We start from the raw sequence: 20,680 nt of genomic DNA, 5'->3' as shown, positions 1-20,680 counted from the left end.
GGGGGGGGGGGGGGGGGGTGTAGTCAAATTTTGTGAAAAAGAATTGAAAAGGAGTTAATCACTTAACTGCCCAAATCCGGTTCTTGGTCCTGAGTCTAGGACCAGAATCGAAATCAACTAATTCTAGGATTCAAGATCTAGAATGTTTTGAAAATATACTCAAAGACTCAAAGTCATGCTAAAGCAATCGGTTGGGTTCGAATCTAATGGTTTTGGCTCGTTTGTGCACTCCTACTTATTGCTACATCACTAGTTTTTGAAATTTTGAAAAATCGAAAACTCGAAATATATAAATCAAATGGTATACAAAACAACAATTCCTAGGCTATTCCATTTCTTCTATTCATTTAAGCAGGGAAAAATGAAAAAAATAAAAATTGAACCAAACAAAATTTGCAGGTTCTTTAATTTCATTCAGACCAATAATATAGTGCTTCCAATCAGTCCTTTTTTGTAATTATTTCGTTGTGGAAGGATATTTATGAAATTAGTTGAATGTGACATCATTCACTAAATACCAAAGAAAACGGTTAGCTAGTCAATTAGTTCGTACCGCATTTTAAACATTTACAAAAATATGGGTAGCAAATTTATCGGTTTAAAAGATTATATCAAATTGATGAATATGTGTGCGATGAAATGATTTAATGAGAATATATGTCCATCTAACATTAAGCAATGATGACCGTCATTTCAATCCATTGATAAATAACAAACTAAATTAAAATATTAAAATTCATTCATATAATTATGGATTTTGTTTGATGTACAACAGACTTCTCTGAAGAAGCCTTGCCAGAACACACACATGGCTTGGGTGAGGTATTTTTTGGCAGCTTTTTTTTCACAGTAGACTCCATATCATAAGAGTATTTTGACAATCTTTTGTGAAACCTTCTTCTGTAAAAATGAATTAATCATATGTTTATCCATTGATAAATCAATATACATGTTAAGTTTGCTTAATATAAGATAAATATACGTGCTCATTAAATCATTTAAAATTGTGTAAATATATATACACATTGTTTGAATTTTTTTTCCTCGCAAATCACTCTCATTTATTAGATTCGTATTAGAATTAGATACTAGTAAATGAAAAACATGTTAAGTTTTCATTTTTGGTGTTTTTAAAATTTGTGTATTTTGAATAAATTTACTTAAGTTGATGAATCAATTTTCCTTCCTCGTTTTCACCGTTGTTTCTACTAAGAACTCAAATACGATCATATCGTTTGCAAATCGCAACAAGTTATTTTCTAAATTTTCCTATTCGAGAAAGAATCACTCTTACTAGCAAAATTTCTTCAAAATTTATGGAAAGACATTTTCTATCTATTTAAGTCTAACTACCAACATAAAATTTTGTTACATCTGATAAAGTACCAAATATATATTTCATAAAATATTGGTGAATCAAATGATCACTCGAACAAATTCCTATAGACGACTTAAATTTATCGAACCATCCGCCTTATCATTCACCGGTTCCAACGTTTGATTCATACATAGAAAGATAAAATCCATGTCCAAGTTATTCAATGGAGGCACCGATGGTTTGGTAGAGTGAAAACTAAAGTACTCAATACTCTAAAAGAACGAAGATAAGATCTTATCTATTATACCGTCCAATCCATTTCAGTATTGTAAATCAAATATGAAATCAGTAGGCACTCAGCTAGCTAAAAAACACCCAAGGAGAAAAAAACTTCGTCCATAAACCTTTAGGCTTAATTCCCCCTGCCGCTATATACGAAGCAAAAGCAATGGCTTCCACTGTGGCACCTCGTCCAATGTCTCCGCTCATGGCTCCATCCAACTGCATTTAGCAGCAGATATTCAGCTTGTCAGAAATCACGGATTGTCCGTTATTTTCCAATCTCATCAAGTTTACACGGCTCCCACTTGCCAAAGATTTGACGCAACGCAGATTTGCCTTCATTGCAGAATGCATAGCATTCATGACAGATATGGTTGAATCTCTAAGATCAGGAAAGCTGACCGGCATTTGATTAAGAGTATATGCATCTTCCGGTCCAAAAAACTCAACTAAGATTCTGAATCCTCATTTTTATTTTTGACAACGCTATAAATAACTAAAATCGTCTATAAACAGGGAAACGGATACTACATTTGCTGCCACAAGCCTCAGATTATCAATTGAATCACCCAAACCATTCCAAAGATCTCTGAACGATGCATCCTGCCTAAGAACACAAAGTGAAATTAGAATCCAATGGTAAAGACAATAATAAGGTTGCACAAGGAGATTTCACTCCAATTGAATATTCCCCTAATTAACAGAGAGTAAAATGTTAAATGACTATTTATATTATTCACTTGTAAACCTCTCCCCTACGCCACCTGTAACTGGAATCGTTGTTATTTGGCTGAGAATTGATGCTTCTAACCTTTCCACATTGTGTAATATCCAAAGTGCGTATTCTCAAGGATCGCCCCTTTTTTCTTCGTTTCTCCTCCATCTTTTCTTATCAATCCCATATACGCAAGCCCCTTCGTTTTATTTGGCTCCCGATCATTTTCCATACAGAAGGCAAGTGAATAACATCAAAGGTTTGTACTCAAAACTAAAGCGGCTTAAGCACAATCCTTTGGTGTGATTCACTTTCCTTATGTATGGAAAATGATCAAAGCGAAATGAAACGAAAGGGCTTGGGTGTATGGGTTGGATAGGAAAAGGAGGTGGAGAAACAAGGAGAAAAGGAGCGACCATTTGGTATGCGCATCTGCGAATTAAATACAGATTTTCCAAAGCTAAGCAGCATCGACTGTATCGCCATATGACTACTATTCCAATCACAGGTGGAATTCAATACCTGCCGAATGCAACTGAAACCACTTCCACGTAGTGTTCATGCACATGGACGCATTTAAAGACTTCACCTACAGTCCTTGTTGTTTTTTGCAGTGGTTGGGATTTTTTTTCCATTCTCACCTTACGATTTGTTTTGTGCGAAAGTAACAAGATATTTTGGTGCCCATTAGGAATAGGATTTGAATACCTTCTGACAGCTGGAAACTGGGGGCGGATTCGACACATGGGAGCGGAGGATTTTTGGAAACTTGGATATGGACAACCTTTTTTTTTTAAAGAGGAGAGGATAAATTCAAGAGAACATTCAACTTTTATTTCTTGAATAGGCTTGTTCCGGAAATGCTAGAATCAAAAGTCTTGATAGGCAAAGCATGTATCTAATCTAGTACATGTATTCACTATTATTACATTCTTCCTCCTAAAATGATTCATGAATATATTAAAGTACATGAATCAACTGCTATTCAAGAGAACATTCAACTTTTATTTCTTGAATAGGCTTGTTCCGGAAATGCTAGAATCAAAAGTCTTGATATGCAAAGCATGTATCTAATCTAGTACATGTATTCACTATTATTACATTCTCCCCCCTAAAATGATTCATGAATATATTAAAGTACATGAATCAACTGCTACATGAATCCATTGTACATGTATAATTAACTAGAATATATGTATCTCAACAATGCATGAATATCGAAAAGCCTAGTACATGAATCAATCTAAATTACATGAATTAACTTAATTTATAAATCAAGTTTATATTTCTAACACCTCCCTTAAACTTGATTTATGGTAGCTCCAAGCAAACTTCGAAATTTCATAAATGCATCGATCTTCGATGGCGTGGTGATAATGTCGATAATTTGGTCTTGAAACATCACAAACTTTACTTTCACATATTATTTGTAAATATAATCTCGAACAAATGATATCTCATGTCAATATGCTTGCTTCAATCATGAAAAAGGGGATTTTAGCCAACGTAATGCTGACTTATTATCAACAAAAATCTCCATTAGATCATCTTGTTGAACTTCCTTTAACAAATTTCGAAGCCAAATCGCTTGATAAACGCAAAATGCAACTGCAAAATACTCCATTTGACAACTTGAGAGTGTAACAATAGGTCGCTTCTTCAAAGACCGTGTAAAAGTTGTATCTCCCATAAAAAATACATGACCACTTGTGCTTTTTTAATCATCCATATCTCTAGCCCAATCACCATCGCTATATAGAACAAGTTTGAAATCATTGGAATTTGAATATTACAAACCATAGCGAATGGCACCTTTGACGTATCGTAGAATTCTCTTTACAGCTTTCAAATGTGTCATGGTTGAATTCTTCATGTACCGACTAACAAGACCTGCCCCAAACAAAATATTGAATCTTATACATATCAAGTACCTTAAACTTCCAACTAATCTTTTGTAAAGAGTCAAATCAACTTTCTCACCATTCTCAAATCTCGACAATTTTATTCTACAATCACTGGAGGCGCTAACTGGCTTGCAATCGTCCATTTTGAATTTTTCAAGAATTTTTAGCATATGCTTCTTGAGAAATGAAATTTACATCTTCTTGTTGCTTTACTTCAATGCTAAGGTAGTACACCATTAGCCCAATATGAGTCATTTCAAATTCTTTCGCCTCAGTTCACTTGAATTCATCAAATAATTTTTAAATTGTTGCCTATAAAAATTAAATCATCACATACAAGCAAACAATTAAGATATCACCATTAGAGTTCACATTCCTATAGACTGCATATTCATATGGACATTTGTCTTGAATTTCATGCCTTGGTGCTTGTTTTAAACTATACAAGCTCTCTTCAACTTCAACACTTTGTCTTCGTCCCCTTTCATAACATAATCGGGAGGTTGTAGTATGTATACATCCTTTTGTAGAAATTATTAAAGGATGATTTTACTTGGCGAATCTTCCATCGATTGTGTATTGCCAGGGCAATAATCAAGATTGTTTAAAAACGAGCCACATATGCGAATACTTCATCATAATCAACACCATGTTTTTTACTATAACCTTTAACTACTAATCTTGCCTTGCTTCACTCAACTCCCGCTTGTATTCTTCTTTTCTTTGAATATCTACTAACTCCAACATGCTTTTGACCATTAGGAAGTGAGGCTAATTCCCAAATATCATTCTTTTTGATGGCTTTGATTCTTCATCCATGGCTTTATTCAATTTCTTGTCTTGAATGGCATCATCAAAATCTAAAATTGCATGATTGGCAAAGAGATAAAATCGAGTTAATTCTTTGAGATGTTGATAACTCCTCAATATTATCATAAATCTTCCTAAGACTCGTATCGTTGTGGCCCTTCACTTGAGAATGATGAAGATGGAGGTGTATCCTGACCAAAACTTGGTGGTAGAGTCATTGGTGATGTTGGTTAAGGTAGAATCACAACAGCTTGTTCTTCAGTATAATCAAAAGGGAAAAAAAAAATATATATATATATATATATATATAATTTTCACTTTGTTGAATTTTCCAATCCCAGATTCCTTCTTCACCAAATTCGATATCTCTACTAGTATTCTCCCTCTCATTCTTTGGATTTTAGAGTTTGTAGCCTTTCGATCTTGAATCATAGTCAGTAAAGACATATTTCTCACTCCCGTCATCCAATTTGCTCCTATTTTCTTTTGGAACTAGAGAATAAGCAATGCTTCAAAAAGCCTGCATGTGCAACATACTTGACTTGAATCCACTCTAAGCCTCCTGTGGAGTCATATTTTGTACACTTTTGGTTGGACATCGATTAAGCAAATACACGATTGTATCCATTGAGCAAATATAGGTTCGATCAAAATTTGCTTTTCTGGAGTACCAAAGGCAAGCATGACATCATTATGAACATAAAGTCCCAAGGTATGAAATCTCAAACTAAATACTTGGTGAAAGGTATGAAATGAATTGAAAAAAAAAAAAAGAAAGTCATAACAAAAAGAAATGGTAATGGGAAGATTTGTCCTACCCTGTTTCTTACATTTTTATCACTTCGATATGTCTTTTTTGAAAAAAAAGAAGAACTTTTACTATTATTCATTTTTAATAAACGAAAAAATTTTTTAATTAGAAAAATAAAAAGAATGTAAATAGTCTTTCTTCTTTTTGTTGTTGCTTGAATATAATAAATAAAAAGGATTTTTGTTTTCAAATCAAATAAATCATTATTTATCTATAATTCGTTGGAACAAAAAAAGGGGCCTGGCTGAACATTGCACAGCTTCAACCCAAAATTCTTTTGCAATTACTTGGTCTCCAACATGCCTCTAGCCATTTCCATGACGGTCCTATTTTTTTCTCTCCGCTATATTATTTTATTAAGGTGACAGGATCAGTCAATGCCATGTTCTTCACAAAATCCGAGCATAAAGCTTTAATCTTGTAGTTACTTTAATTTTCCACCATCACCTTGAATTTCTTAAAAGTCTCAAATGGATCAGACTTTTCTCTAAGAAAATAAACCTAAGTTTTGTGAGAAAAATCATAATAAATAGCATGAAATAATCATTTTTATCAAATGATGATGATTTGATTATGCCACAAAGATCCGTATGCACCAATTCAAGAGGCTTTGTTGTTCAATAACTTGCTTCTTTTGAGAAACCATTTTGGGATTGCTTCTCATAGAGATATATTTCACAAAGTTGATTTGGATGATAAATATATGGCAGTCCCTTCACCATGTTCTTCTTCATCAAGAGATTCAAACTGTCAAAATTTAGATACCCAAGTCTCAAATATCATAGCCCGTTGAATCTTTGACACATGCCTTCAATCACTTAACTCCTCTGCTTTGAATGTTCAACAAGAACATACGATTCTTTATCATTGGAACACTAGCTATCAAGTTCCAATTTTGTTCTCGAATTGTTTTTTGTTGATTTCTCATTCAATGTAATGTCCCTTCTCCAAAAGTTGGCCCAAACTCAAAATCTTTATTTTCATAGAAGGGACATAATAGACATTAAAAATATGTTAGTGTTCCCCATTTTTCATTTGAATAAGAATTTTACATTTTTCCTTGATTTCAACCTTCGAAACATCTCCAAAAGCGACATGGCCATTTAAGTCTTCAAGCTCCACGAAAATAAATTTGTCTCCACATGTGGTTACTTGCACCGGTGTCTAAATACCAAGATTGTTACCTCCTTCTTGCACCTTATATGCTAAGAGTAATATTCCATCTCCTTCGTCTTTATTTTCAACATAATTGGACTGCTCTTCAACATTATTATTCCTACACTTCCATTCAAAATGCCCGAGTTTGAGACAATTATAACATTAACTTGAGATTTATCATGTCTTCCACCATTATTTCTTCTTTCTCCTCCTCATCGAGAATTTTATCTTCCTCATCCTCTCGAACTATATGAGTGTTGATAAATCCCTTCATTGTTGGCTGAATTTTGAGAATTTATACCTCCTCTTCCTTGACCTCATTCACGTCCTCTTCCTCATTGGCTCCTACTGTGCTTCTCCTCATTTTCTTTAAAAGAAAGACTTATTTTACTCGTTGCTATTTCTTCTTCAACAATCTCTCCTTGTGAGCTTGTATGGTGCCCACGACTTCATCAATAATCATTTCTTCCAAATTCTTCCGACTCTTCGATTTCCACAATAGTAAAATTGAATTTTTCATGTAAAGATCGAAGAATTTTTTCGACCACTTAAAGATCATTCTTTCCATTTCCATTTCCATTTCCATTTCCATATCTTTTCATTTCATTGACAATCACCAAAACTCATGAAATGTAATATGAAATTGACTCCGATTTCTTCATGTCCATATTCTCCTCTCAAAGATCAGAGACGTACCTTTTAGACTTTGCTCGCACCTATGTAGGTGTTTCCAAGAATCTCCCATGCTTGTCTTGCTTTAGTAGCATCCAAAATCTTTTGAAAAATTGCATCATCAGTGCTTGATGGATCACACTAAGAGCTTTTTAATCCTTCCTCTTAGTTGCTTGTTGCAAGTCTCTTTGGACTTGAGACAAGTCTTCTTCATTTTGAAGTTCAAAACCTCTCTCCACCAAGTCCCATATATCGTGACTTCAAAGGTATGCCTTCATATGAAGACACCGCGTACTATATTTGTCATTGGAGAGTCGAGGAATGGAAAGATAGTTGTAATATGTATATGATAAATGTAAGCAACAGAGAAAAATCAAGGTTTTAATATAGAAGCTTATGCTATATAATAAATAAGTAAATCAAATCATACCTTGGCTCCAATAGCTGCTCTTAAATTCAAGATTGCATTAGCAGGAGAAATATCCATACATGGCCTTGAGCAATCCAATGGACAATCATTCGGATCAAATTCTGGAAATGGTAATAAGTCATACAGCATCCTTATCTAAATGCACTTCAACATAATCGAGGTTACAGTCTTCATAAGCCTAAGACTGCAGTACATGAACTTTGTTTCAACCATTTATTTAGTCATCATCCTAATAAAGTTCATGAATTAAATGATGTTTTAATGTTGCTCTAGGGCCACGAAGGCCTCTGACTATACAATCAAATCGAGTCTTAAGATGACAATACAGCATGGATACTCAAAAAATTTCACTGCTCCATATTTTTTTGGTCCTAGTGCCTTTTTATTATGTAAGCAACAATTGAACCGGTGCTGTTATTCATTGAAAATCTAACAGAGTTGTTTGTGTCTTTGTATGAACAAAAGTTCATAAGAGCTAACAAAATCGCAGCTCGTTTTATTTCATTTCTATTTTTACTGGGAAAAAAGAGCCGTGAGATAAGTACAGAGCAATCCAACCGCATTATTTTGTGTAATTTTTTTAGTATGACTAAGGATCTAACTTTACCTCAATCTCTGATTTTGTTAATCCCATATTACAACAATTTTTATCTGATTTATAATTCATGAAAATGTATTTTATGGCAAGATATTGAAATCATGTCATAGGTGAGAAAAGTATAATTAGATCATAACTGCACCTATGTCTAATGGAAACTTCTTATATTTAAATAATATAAAACTTCTCAAAAAATCCTATTATCTAAAGTGGAAAGTTACCGGCTTTACGAAAATGTAGATCTTCATCATCATTGACACTGATCATTACCCAGGCCTGCAAATAGGCACAATTCCGCTGGCTGCTTCAATTCCTTCATTTATGGCATTCACAACCCATGTCTCAGCAGCACAATCAATGCAATCAACTATCATGGAAATACACTTAATCATCTTCTCAAATCCACATACACATATAGATTCTTCAAGATGATATTTATAGTAACTTTAAAACTGAAAATGAAATTAAGAAATAAAGAGCTCCTTCAGAAAACAACCTTGTATGACCATTTACACTAGATAAAGGTTCCCATTACAAATTCAAAGGACAAACAAATTGGACACACAAGCACGCACATTGAGTATCAATAAAGATGCTAGTAATTTTGTCTTGAAAGAACCAAGTTGGTGGTGAAAACGAAATAAGACCTTTCTTTTCAAAGTTATGCAAACAAACCTTTTTCCTTGTCAAAATTCAAATATAATCTTACCCTCCTTCTTGGACCAGTTTTTCTTCCTCAATCCATCCCATTGTTTCTCTTACCTACTTCTGCCCCCTCCTCCATTCTCCGTGCTACTCCATCTCCCCACCGCCACTAACTTAGCTCTCTTCCTTCCCTCCCAATTTGCATTTATCGTGACCTCTAGGCCCTAGGACTTTTTTTTATTAAAATTAGAATTGACTCTAGTGAAAAATAAGGAATTTTGTACCAAAAAAATCAAAAAGCCTTCTCCTGTTCTTTTATTTAATTATTTTACCTCCAACAAGAGTAAACCAAAGAGAGGTTCCTGATATCAATTACATCCTAAATAAAACAAATTATAAGCTATTGGCATGTTTGGCCGGAGCATTTGGACAGTACTAAGGAAGAAACGAGGCTAAAATTTTATGTCCAATCCCGTTCAACATAGCGTACCCGATTAATTAAATTATGTATTTATCCTACAATTGGATTTGAGAATGATTTTTGAAAGAGTACCTCAAAGCTAGCACCACAGATTAGCTTGGCCCAATTGTCATTACCATTTTTACTATCAGATTTTTCACCTTTCAAGGCATCTCTTCCTGCAACCAATGTGTGCACCTCACCTGTTGGTAAAATTACAACAAGAGTCATTCACCCAGTTTCTCAAAGTACACACACACACATATATATAGTGAGGGAGGGAAACACTTTGGAGTTGTGTGTGAAGGGAAGTTTGGGAAAAGAAGCTCAGGGACATATGACATCTCAGCGAGGAGAAGAAGAAATGATTAAGAGTTTTGTGCTTCAGGATTATTCTACATGGCAATTCAAACCGTCAAATAAAGTATCGTAGTTAATCCAATAGAATGGAAGGAGAAAAATCGAATTAATGGTGGCTGAATATGATATTTAACCCATGTTTGAATCACGTTCTAACAAAAAATATATTATTCATGTCAAATTAGTAGGAAATTTATGATTAAAAAATAAAAAAAATTTAAATTTACGTGTAATATTACTTTATTAAAAATTATATGATTGAAATAATGTCTAATCACTGTTGAGCGATATATATATTTTTTTAAATAATGTGGCTCAAAGAAGTCCTTAATTTTAATGACCCGATTTGAGACAGCGCGGATATGATATTTACGCCGTCGTCCCGTCCCGAACCAATTACCCGTTAAAAAAAAAAATAATTGGACAATTGAACTTTCCATTATTCTTTCTATTATAATATGTCTAACCCAAAATTTATGGCCCATTCTGTTGATAATATTGTTTATAGCATAAGGATAAGGGACAAAGATATTGTTTAGTATTATTATGTTGATAATATTATTTTTTAAATTCGGATTTTATATTTGGAAATTGGGATATTGATTGCATTTTAATTTGGGATGTTGTTTGCTAAAATGGCTTAATATTATGTTTTTGTTTTCATCGACTTTTTCATAATTTTTTTTTTTCGAATTTGACGGTTGGACCTATAAAAAAATAATTTATTTTCATAGTTATTAACGACCTGAATCAAACCGAACCAAGATACAAATCGAGCCAAATCGACTTACGTGGTTATGGTATGATTATGGTATGACCAAAAATTGACGATTTGGTGATGGTTTTAATCGAACTGACCCCGAATCGAACCATTGTTAACCCTACTAAATATATTCCGTCACACGATTTTTTGTGACTAGTACGAAAGATGTAAAACTTTTACAAATTACCTCATTCATGTTCCAAACTTTTTTTTTTATTGCATTCTTATTCTTAAATTAACATAAATTTTTCTTAATTGTAGTTTCTCTCCAAAAAAATTTTAATTATATTTTTAGATAAGTAAAAAAAATAGTAATATAAAAATGCGATTATATATTTGACCTTCATTTTAGAGTACGTTAACAATATCTTTAAACAAAAAACATGATTAAGGACAATATTTTCTAATCAATGAAATGTTAAAAATAAGAATATTATGAAGAAAAAAGTAAAGGATATAAGTATAATAATTTGTTGAAGTCAAAAATGACTGAATCACTTTTGTCAACTTAATTGATGACTTGAAAGAGGTAATTTGAGCTGAAATTTATAAATTGTGCCGAAGTAGTAAAACATTTGCTAAAACTATAAGAAAAGTGTGTTTTTGCATTAGATGGTGAGAGTTTGAAGTGAGTTTCATGTGGTTTTTTTTTTCTTTTTCCTTTTTTTTTTTTTTTGAGCTAGGGACCGTTATAATCCAATTTATAGTAGGGAATAGACATATGGGTTTATGTTATATCAAATATGATATAGTGTCGACCTTAATGTGTGTGTCGCTGACCTAATTTTGATTATTTGTTAATGTCATCTCCCATGTGTAAGTTGGAGCTGAGGTGGAGCTAATCATTATCAAATTGTGATTGGTCAAGATTAGGTGTGCCACATGATGTTTTGGGTTAAATATGTGTGATGTTAATCTTGGAGCGAGGAAAATCAAAGTACAATGATGATGTTTCCCAAATGAAGGCGACGGTTCCTTCCTTCTGAAGATAAGTTGAATTGCGCTGGAATTTATACTGAGCTTTTATGAACTTATTTGAGAATTCCGCCATGACATGATGATCTTATTATGAGATTTAAACTCAATCTTAAATTGGTTTCAATTACCTCAATGAGATTTTAAATTGACAGAGGTCAACTAATATCCCCCCAAGGTCCGAAATTTATGACAAATAAATTTTCAAACCTTTAATAAATAGCAGGAGAGGAAGGTAGCTGTCAAATCATTCCATTCTCTTCCACGATGGCTTATGGGAAAAGTTTTCCCATAAATCCATCAATAACCGTCCGTCTTCCCACCGTTTTATATCAGTGGCCCAAATTCGGTTGTTTTGAAATTTCTCCCATTTAAATATACATTATGTCATTTCATTTCCCTCCTATTTCCATATCCTTTTGCTTCTTTTTCTCTCAACGTTTTTCCAGCCCCTTTCACCAGTTTTTCATTTCTCGACCTAAATTCTAGGAATGAGTTTTGGCGAAAGCAGAGTCCGTTCTTAGGCGAACAATCAAGAAGAGTCTGTTCTCCCTAGTGAATCTTCACTTCATCTCAGTTCGAAAGATGGGGATGTGTTTTCTCTAATATCGTTGGCTACTGTCTTACCTCCCTCACTCCATTTTGTAGTTGCTTTCCCGATCCGTTCTAGCTCCTCTTATCCGGACATTCTAAGGCCAAATTTGGATGATTGGTACCTGTCCTCAAGCTTTATCAGAATGACCGTAAGCAGGATTACTTGGCTTAGATGAGTGCAAATGAGTCCTGCATCGTTGCAGGTGTCTATGCTCATAGGTCAATATTTCATTTAATGACAATTTCAAATAAGGTGAGAATTTTTGTCTTTCGTGTCTTCTTGATTATCAAATAATACTCTAAGATCTTCTACCATTACGCCCTGTTATGAGTGAAGACTGAGACAGAAGCCATTGAAAAGGTGAGAGAAGAAGTTGCCACTGTGCATCATTTGTTCGAGAATGAGAATGCTTGTTTGCAATAAATTGAAGTGGAAAGATGAGAGGTCTACTCTAACCATACGTATGGAAAGCAAATTTGCTGCTAGATCCCAGCTAGAGAAAGAGATGGAAGAAGTCAAGGTAAGGGACGATCGCCTTAAGAAGCTGCTAGAGCAAGCAAATTCTAAGGTGGCTGAAGAGGTAAAGATTAGTTTCACGGAGAAAAAAATCTCAGACTTAGAAATTACCTTTCCTCATGAAGCTTTATCTCATCAAGAGGCAATTTTGGCCAACATGACTGGTACTGGCACCTTTGGGATTCAGGAGGATGATGAAATTGCTTCAAAACAAGACGACCCTTACCTGAAAATCACATAGTAGGTGTTGCATTGAGACAAACTTTAGCTAAGCTGAAAATCTCGTCTAGAATTTCCATGAAATTTCGTCCAAGTATTGTAGCACTTACAGCCTTAGCTCGTGCTACTGAGGAGCAGGCTTTGAAATTTCATTTAATAATTGGGTTAAGTATTGCAGCTGAGGTAAGTTTTAGCTATGATGAAGAGCACATCTAGAATTTTCACAAAAATATTAGCTTATGCTACTGAGGAACGAGCTTGGTTTAAATGTTGCAGCTGAGCAAACTTAGTTAATATCGAGCTGAAGAGCTCATCTAGAATTTCCATGGGATTTCATTTCAAAGTTGTGTAGGATTGAAATGGTTGTCACAAAGATTACTTTATTCAAGCTCGTTTAAATAAGGCAATACAAGTAGTGATCTCCTAACAGTACTTCTTGATGTGTTTTGCGTTCCACACATGCATGAGAGAGTATCCTTGCATATCTTTAATCTCATAAGATCCTTTGGATAGGATTTTGGTAATTTTGTATGGTTTCTCCCAATTAGGTCCCAGGGATCCCATATTGAGTTTTCGTGTGGTGATGAAGACTTTTCTTAACACCCAATCACCAATTTTGAATTTTCTTATACGTATTTTCTGGTTGTAGTACTTGGTATTTCTTTGCTTGTAAACTGTTGGTCGAAGCTCAGCTTCATGTCTTTTTTCTTCCAACGGGTCGAGCTCGGTACGTAATGTTTTTTTCTTATTCTCTTCTTCAAAGCTGGAAGTATGAAATGAGAAGACTTTCATCTCGGGAGAAATCACAATTTCAACTCCAAATGCAAAGGAAATAGGGGTTTCTCCAATACTGGTATGAAAAGTGGTACGATAGGACAACATCATGCTAGGGAGTTCATCAGCCCATGCGCCTTTGAGAGCATTTAACTGAGCTTTGACAGTATGCTAGATGATTTTATTGATTGCTTTGACCTATCCATTAGCTTGGAGATGATTCGAAGTAGAGAAATGTTTGCGAATGTTTAGCTCTTCGCAAACGATCCTCAAACATGCATTGTCAAATTGTTTCCCATTATCTGAGTAAGAAAATCCAAATCTGCAAATAATCAATTTCCAAATGAAGTTCATGATTTTATGCTCAGTTTCTTTGCAAGAAGCTAGGCTTTGACCCATTTGGTAAAGTAGTTGACAACAATAATAACATACTTAGTTTCATATCATTAGGTAAGCATGGGTCCAATTAGGTCTATCTCTCATTTTTAGAACAGCCAAGGACTTATTATGGGAGTGAGATCCTTTGGAGGAGCTCGGATGATAGATGCAAATCGTTGGCATTTGTCATACCTCTTTACATAGTTCAAAGCGTCCTTTTTCAGGTATGGCCAGAAATATCCTTGTCTTAAGACCTGTGGGCCAAAGAATGTCCTCCTATGTGATTTCCACAGATTTTTTTGCGCATTTCTTATGGAGTGTATAAGGCATCTTTTTCATTTCGTACCTTAACAATAGGATTGCATATCTTTCTTTTTTTTATAGAGGACACCATCTAGGAGAGTACATCGAGCTAATCTGATTTGCAACTTTCTAGCTTCAATTGGGTTAGCAAGCCTTCCCCGATTCTCCGAAATTGTATAATCTCATCCATCCAAGAAGGTAAAGAGTTTATGGCCATTAGTGTTTCAACGTTTCCTTTAATAATATGATGTCCAATACTTCCTAAAGGGATACTTTCCAATTCGCTCACTCCTTAGCGAGTCGCAAGCCTGGCCAAAGCGTCAGTGTGGCCATTTTAGATTTGAGGTATTTGATTTAGCTCCATCATGTCGAAGTTACTTAATTCTCTTCGGGCAGCTTTAAGATAGTTGCTCATCCTATCTTCTTTGGTATGGAAAACCTTGTTGAATTGGTTTACTACGAGCTAAGGGTCACAGTGTGCTATCAATCTGGATATTTTAAATTACTTGGCCATTTTCAAGCCAGTTATTAATGCTTCGTATTCTGCCTAATTATTAGAAGTCTTAAGGTTGAAGGTTAATGCCTGAAAAAAGCAGTGATGATCCAGGCTGACTGAAACCACTCTAGCACCTACTCAGACCTCAGTTGAGGTTCCATCAACAAACTGACATATCTAAGGTGTAAGCGAGCTTTTCAATGGGAAAGTAACGTAGCACAGTATCATGAAGTGATTTGCTAACATAATAGATGGGGTATTGGATATTATCTTCTTCTTTGATGAGTATAATGCTCAAGGCATGCTCAGATATAGCTAGGTAAAGCGATAGCTTTTCATTGGCCCTAAGCTTTGAAAGGAAAGACGGTTGAGATAATTGTGTTTTCAATTCTTCAAAGGCTTTGCTATATTTTTCAGTCCATTCAAACTTTTTTCTCCCCAGAGTGGGTCGAAGAAAGGTTTACATTGGTCAATAGATCAGGAGACCAATATACTCTATGTCACAATTCGTCCCATGAGACTGTATTTCTTTAGGTTGAGTTGAAGCTGTCAACTCAAGGATAGCTCGAATCTCGTTTGGATTGGCTTCTATTCCCCGGTGGTTCACCATAAAGTCCAAGAATTTGTCGCAACTGACCCCGAATGCACACTTGAGGGGGTAGAGCTTTCTTTTGTATTTTTGAAGGATTGTGAACATGTCTGACAGGTGTCAAATGTGTTCTTCAACTTTGATACTTTTAACTAATATGTTGTCGACGTACACTTTCATAGTTTTGCCAACATGTTGGGTGAACATTGAATTCATTAGCCTTTGGTATGTTACTCCGGCGTTTTTTAGGCCAAACGACATTATCTTGTAGCAATACAAACCTCAATCAGTTATGAATAAAGTGTGTTCTTGATTAGGCTCGTACATGGAAATTTGATTATAGCTAAATTAGGCATCCATAAAGCTGAGGAGCTCATGCCCAGTTGTGGCATCAACATTCGATCTATTCTTGGTAACGGAAAACTATCCTTAAGATAAGCATTGATGAGGATGGTGAAGTCTATACAGACTCGCTAGTCTCCATTACATTTCTTCACCATGACTGAATTGGTAACCGGTTTCGGCAAGTTGCTTCCTTGATGAATCCATTGCTAAGCAACTTCTCTACTTCTTTTCGCAAAGCTTCATATCTTTCAGCATTGAGTGGTTTTCGTCTTTGCTGTTTTGGTCAGACCGAAGATTTATATAGAGGGTATTTTTGGTCAATTTCCTCTATATCCTTACTCCAGACGAACACATCCAAATTATTGCCAAGAAACTCCACAAGTTTAGATCTAAGAGGTTACAATAGTTCATGTCCGACGCGTAGCACTTTTAAGGATACACCCGAGCTGACCTGGACCTTATCTAGTTTGGGGTCATTTATTTTTATAGCATGATTCTAGGATCAAATAAGTTGAGCTCAAGTTTTTCTAAGTGGTCTATATTTACTCCATGCTAAAATGAAATATTGAGAACTTTGATTTTTGCAGGATAGTGAATAATACAATACTCTTTAGCAGTTTTTTTATTTTATTTTATCTCTCATGGGCCGTAGAAAGTACAGAATTTAATGAAATGATGATATACTGACATGACGGCCTTCATATCAAATAGCAGGGATTGTCCAATGATTGCATCATAAGGTGAGGCGAAGCCGAACACTACAAAGTTAGCGTTGGCATGAGCTCGATAGGGAACATCGTCGGCCTTGACAGCGAGAGCCTAGTTTGTCCTTTTGCCATTGTCAAGACTTCATTTAGTCCAAGAACCACATTTAGGTATGGTTACAAGAAAAGAAGTAAATTTTCCATCCACTTTAGAGTGTTGATATACAAAATGTTGAGAGCGCTCCCAGTATCAATCAAGACCCATGGGATGGTCACACCAACTATTGGCACAGCCTCTATTATAATACCGATGGAAGGAGGAAAGTTTGTTTCCTTGGCTTTAGCTAGTGGACAATTGTCTTCAAATCTTCTGAGGTATTTATGAGTAATTCCTTTCAACTGAGATGGTCTTTTCAACTGAGACTCCTTAGATCTGTCGTATTATCCTCTATGGAGCATATGTACTCTATAGATAGGTAGGTCAATGTCAAAGGATCAGGCTCCAGTTTGATCTCCTTAAACTATACCTACTACGTTGAAGGTGGAGAACTTTATGTCGTGGCGATAAATTGATGTTGTAGCCTTTAGCTCATGGAGTACGAGTCTTCCCAGAATAGCATTGAAATTGGATAGTAGGTCGACCACCACGAAATCAGCAATAATTATTCTTTGGCATGGTACTTCACCGAGCTCTACGATCAGGGCGATCTAACCTCGAGCTTTAATAGGATCTCTTTAAAAGCCCAACAGCCTTCTATGGTAAGGTTGTAGATATTTTTCCTTCATTCTCATTCTTTCCAAGGTTTTAAGTATAACATGTTGATGGAACTTTCGTAGTACACAAGGGTTTGTATTATGCAAATTTTGATGATCGGCATGGTCATAACCAAAGCATTACTTTGATTTTGCATCACTTTTCGAAAGTCTTCTTCACAAAAGCCAAACCATTCTAAGCTCTTAAGGACCATATATCTGGGTTTATGGCAATGTGTCTCATAATTCTGCCATATCTAGGCGTCCCTATCGTGTCTCCAACGTTTCATTCAAAACCCTATTGCACATTGGTTTCCTTCCATTAGCATTCTAATCTCGGCCCATACCTGGGGATTTTTGTTTGGCTGACCTAGTAGGGACAAATGGCAAGTCATTATGAAGGATAGAATAGGGTGAGTGGTTTCTTCAGGTTTGGAGATAAAATTCGTTAGCTGACCTCTTCTGATTAGGGATTTGATTTGTTCTTTCAGTTCTCGACAGTCGTCTATGTGATGATCAGTTATCCTGTAAAACCTACGGTACCTATTTTGATTTATTCTAGGCAACCACTTCTTAATGGGTCGAGGTTGACGAAAAACCTCTTTGTCTTCTGCTTGCTTGAATACCTCTTCCAAAGAGAGTTTAAATGATGGTAATGATGAAATCTTTCCTGGTAAGGGCGAGGTCAGTCAGTGTCTCTCTTTTCCTTTCTGCATTCACGGATGGACTACGTGTCCATCTTTTTGTCTTTGGGATGAGCTGAATGATTGAGATTCGCCTTTCTTTCCTATTGATCTATGGTTGCTTCCTCTGCTTCGATATGCTTTTCTGCCTAACTTAGAAACTAGTGATAGGTCTTAGGTCCATCTTTAGGGATTGATCGCCATATTGCATATTTGGCCTTAGTCCGGAGAAGACAGCCATAAGTGCGTCATCATCCAATATTTTTTCCATCTCCATGGACTGTTTGTTGAAACTGCTGATGACAGTCAGACGTTCCTTGGGTGTGGTCCTAGCTTTAAAGCCCATAAATTGAGACAATAACTCTTTAGCTACATCATTCCAATTTTTATAGACCTCTGATACAATCTTTTTAACTACATTTGAACTTTGTCCCCTAATGTCAGGGGCAAAGCTCAACACATGATTGCATTGCTTACTCCTTGTAGTTCCATCGGAGATGTGTATTTGTCTAGATGGATAAGGGGATTGCTTTCCCCTTCACAACCGATGAGTTGAGACATTTTCAACTTTTCAAGTAATGGTTCTGCTAGGATGACTTCTGTGAAAGGGGAATGGAGCCAGAAAAGTATTCTTTCACAGAGCTTTTATGTTTGGCTTCCAAGTCAGCTATGTTTTCTTAATAAGCACATCTTAGGTTCGTCATTTTTTGGACCATATTCTTTGTGAGGATTAGTTTCCTACCCTTAGGCGATGGTGATTGTTGGGAATCTAATCTATCGAATACACTTCTAGCTTTCTTGTGAATCTATCCTGTTGGAGGAAGATTGCTTCTCTTCTCATTCATTCTGCTCCTTGATGACTCTTTACTTGATAAATGAAGGCTTCTTCTGATGGGAAATCGGCCAATTCTTTCCCGAGCTGAAAATTCCACCTTAGTGTCAGCTAGGGGAGAGGCATAGACTTGTTTTCTCTCCATTCTACTAAAGGTGTTAATCAGGCACTCATTGCAGCAAATTGACGATTGATATTTTCAGAATCATTTTTCTTTTGGAATTCGGAAGGAATACTTGTGTTACGAGGATTAGTTCGAGCGGGATTTCTAGAGGTCGAATTGTTGTTCACGGTGATTTTTCATACTAGATATGTTGTTTTCTGAGAATTTTATAAGAGATACAAGGTTGTTATTTACAAGGCCCTCTTTTTAGCGCCAAACCGTTGATGTCTAAAAATGATTGGATCAATTTTGTCAACTTAATTGATGATTCGAAAGAGGTAATTTGTGCTGAAATGGTAAAATACTGGTTAAAATAATAAGAAAAGAGTGTTTTTGTATTAGATGAGGATAGCTTGAAATGAGTTTCATATAATTTTTTTTAAGCTTGGTCCCTTGGGGGACCATTATAATCCCATTTATAGCAGAAAATAGGCAAATTGGTTTGTGTTACATCAAATCTACCGCATTACTGACCTTAATGTGTGTGCTTTTAACCTAATGTTGAGTGGTTGTCGAGGTCAGCTCCCATGTGCCAAGTTCGAGCTGAAATGGGGATAATCGTTATGAAATTGTGATTAGTCAATTAGGGGCACCCTATCATGTTTGCCATGTATCCCGAAGTGATTAGGTTAGATAAATGAATGATGTCAGTCTTGGAGCTAGGGAAATCAAAGTGCAATGATGATATTCCCCAAATGACAAAAGCAATTTCTTCATTTCAAAGATAAGTTAAGTTGGGCTGGAAGTTATCACGAGTTGATCTAAACTTATCTAGGAGTTCCGCCACGACATGAGAACCTTGTTATAAGATTTAAACTCAATCTTGAGCTGGTTTCAATTACCTTGATGATAAAGAATTTAGAATGTGTTTGATTGCGGACATTAAATTTGTATGGGAAGAAAATAAATTATAGGCAATTAATTGTCTAGAACTTATTTGTATGGAAATTATTAATTAAATGTGATTGATTAGTTTAGTTTTCAACCTAAAAAATATTATATTTATCTATTTTTTATTGATGAATAGATAAGAGAGACGACAAATGAGAGTGTGTGTATGTGAATTACTAAGAAAATAAAAATCACCTCTCCTTACAAAAAATATTTTATTTGTCTTTGAGAAAAATATGATTACATGAACAAAAGTTAGAAAATATTTTTCATTAAAAAATATCAATCAAACACCCAAAAGTAGGAATTTATGTAAAAAAAAAAAAAAAAAAAAAAAAAAAAAAAAAAAAAAAACACATTTTCCATGAAAAATAAAGTAAATCAAATACACACTAAAGTTTTTCTTTGTGTTTTCATATATTGAAACTTATTCAAAAGCATAAATTTCTAACATTTCACATTTTTATCTAATCGGATGATAAAAATAATAGGTTTTCCATGCCATATAATAATTTTGTATAGTAAGGTCACTATTTCA

The 20,680-nt window shown here is 35.0% G+C and overlaps 1 long non-coding RNA gene across 1 annotated transcript; it reads right to left on the bottom strand.

The window, feature by feature from the left end:
- Positions 1 to 1,456: 1,456 nt before the first annotated feature.
- LOC111395630 lies at positions 1,457 to 10,216 on the bottom strand. The gene is made up of 4 exons (XR_002702822.1): positions 9,897 to 10,216; positions 8,920 to 9,065; positions 8,101 to 8,201; positions 1,457 to 2,207 (listed from the first exon to the last, which is right to left on the bottom strand). It is a non-coding gene; the product is annotated as an uncharacterized LOC111395630 (long non-coding RNA).
- Positions 10,217 to 20,680: the final 10,464 nt, after the last annotated feature.

This window comes from Olea europaea, chromosome 6 (genome assembly GCF_002742605.1).
Source record: "Olea europaea var. sylvestris chromosome 6, O_europaea_v1, whole genome shotgun sequence".
Taxonomy (NCBI): Eukaryota; Viridiplantae; Streptophyta; class Magnoliopsida; order Lamiales; family Oleaceae; genus Olea; species Olea europaea.
Note: the sequence above shows the minus strand (reverse complement) of the source record. Positions and strands in the feature narration are given on the sequence as shown.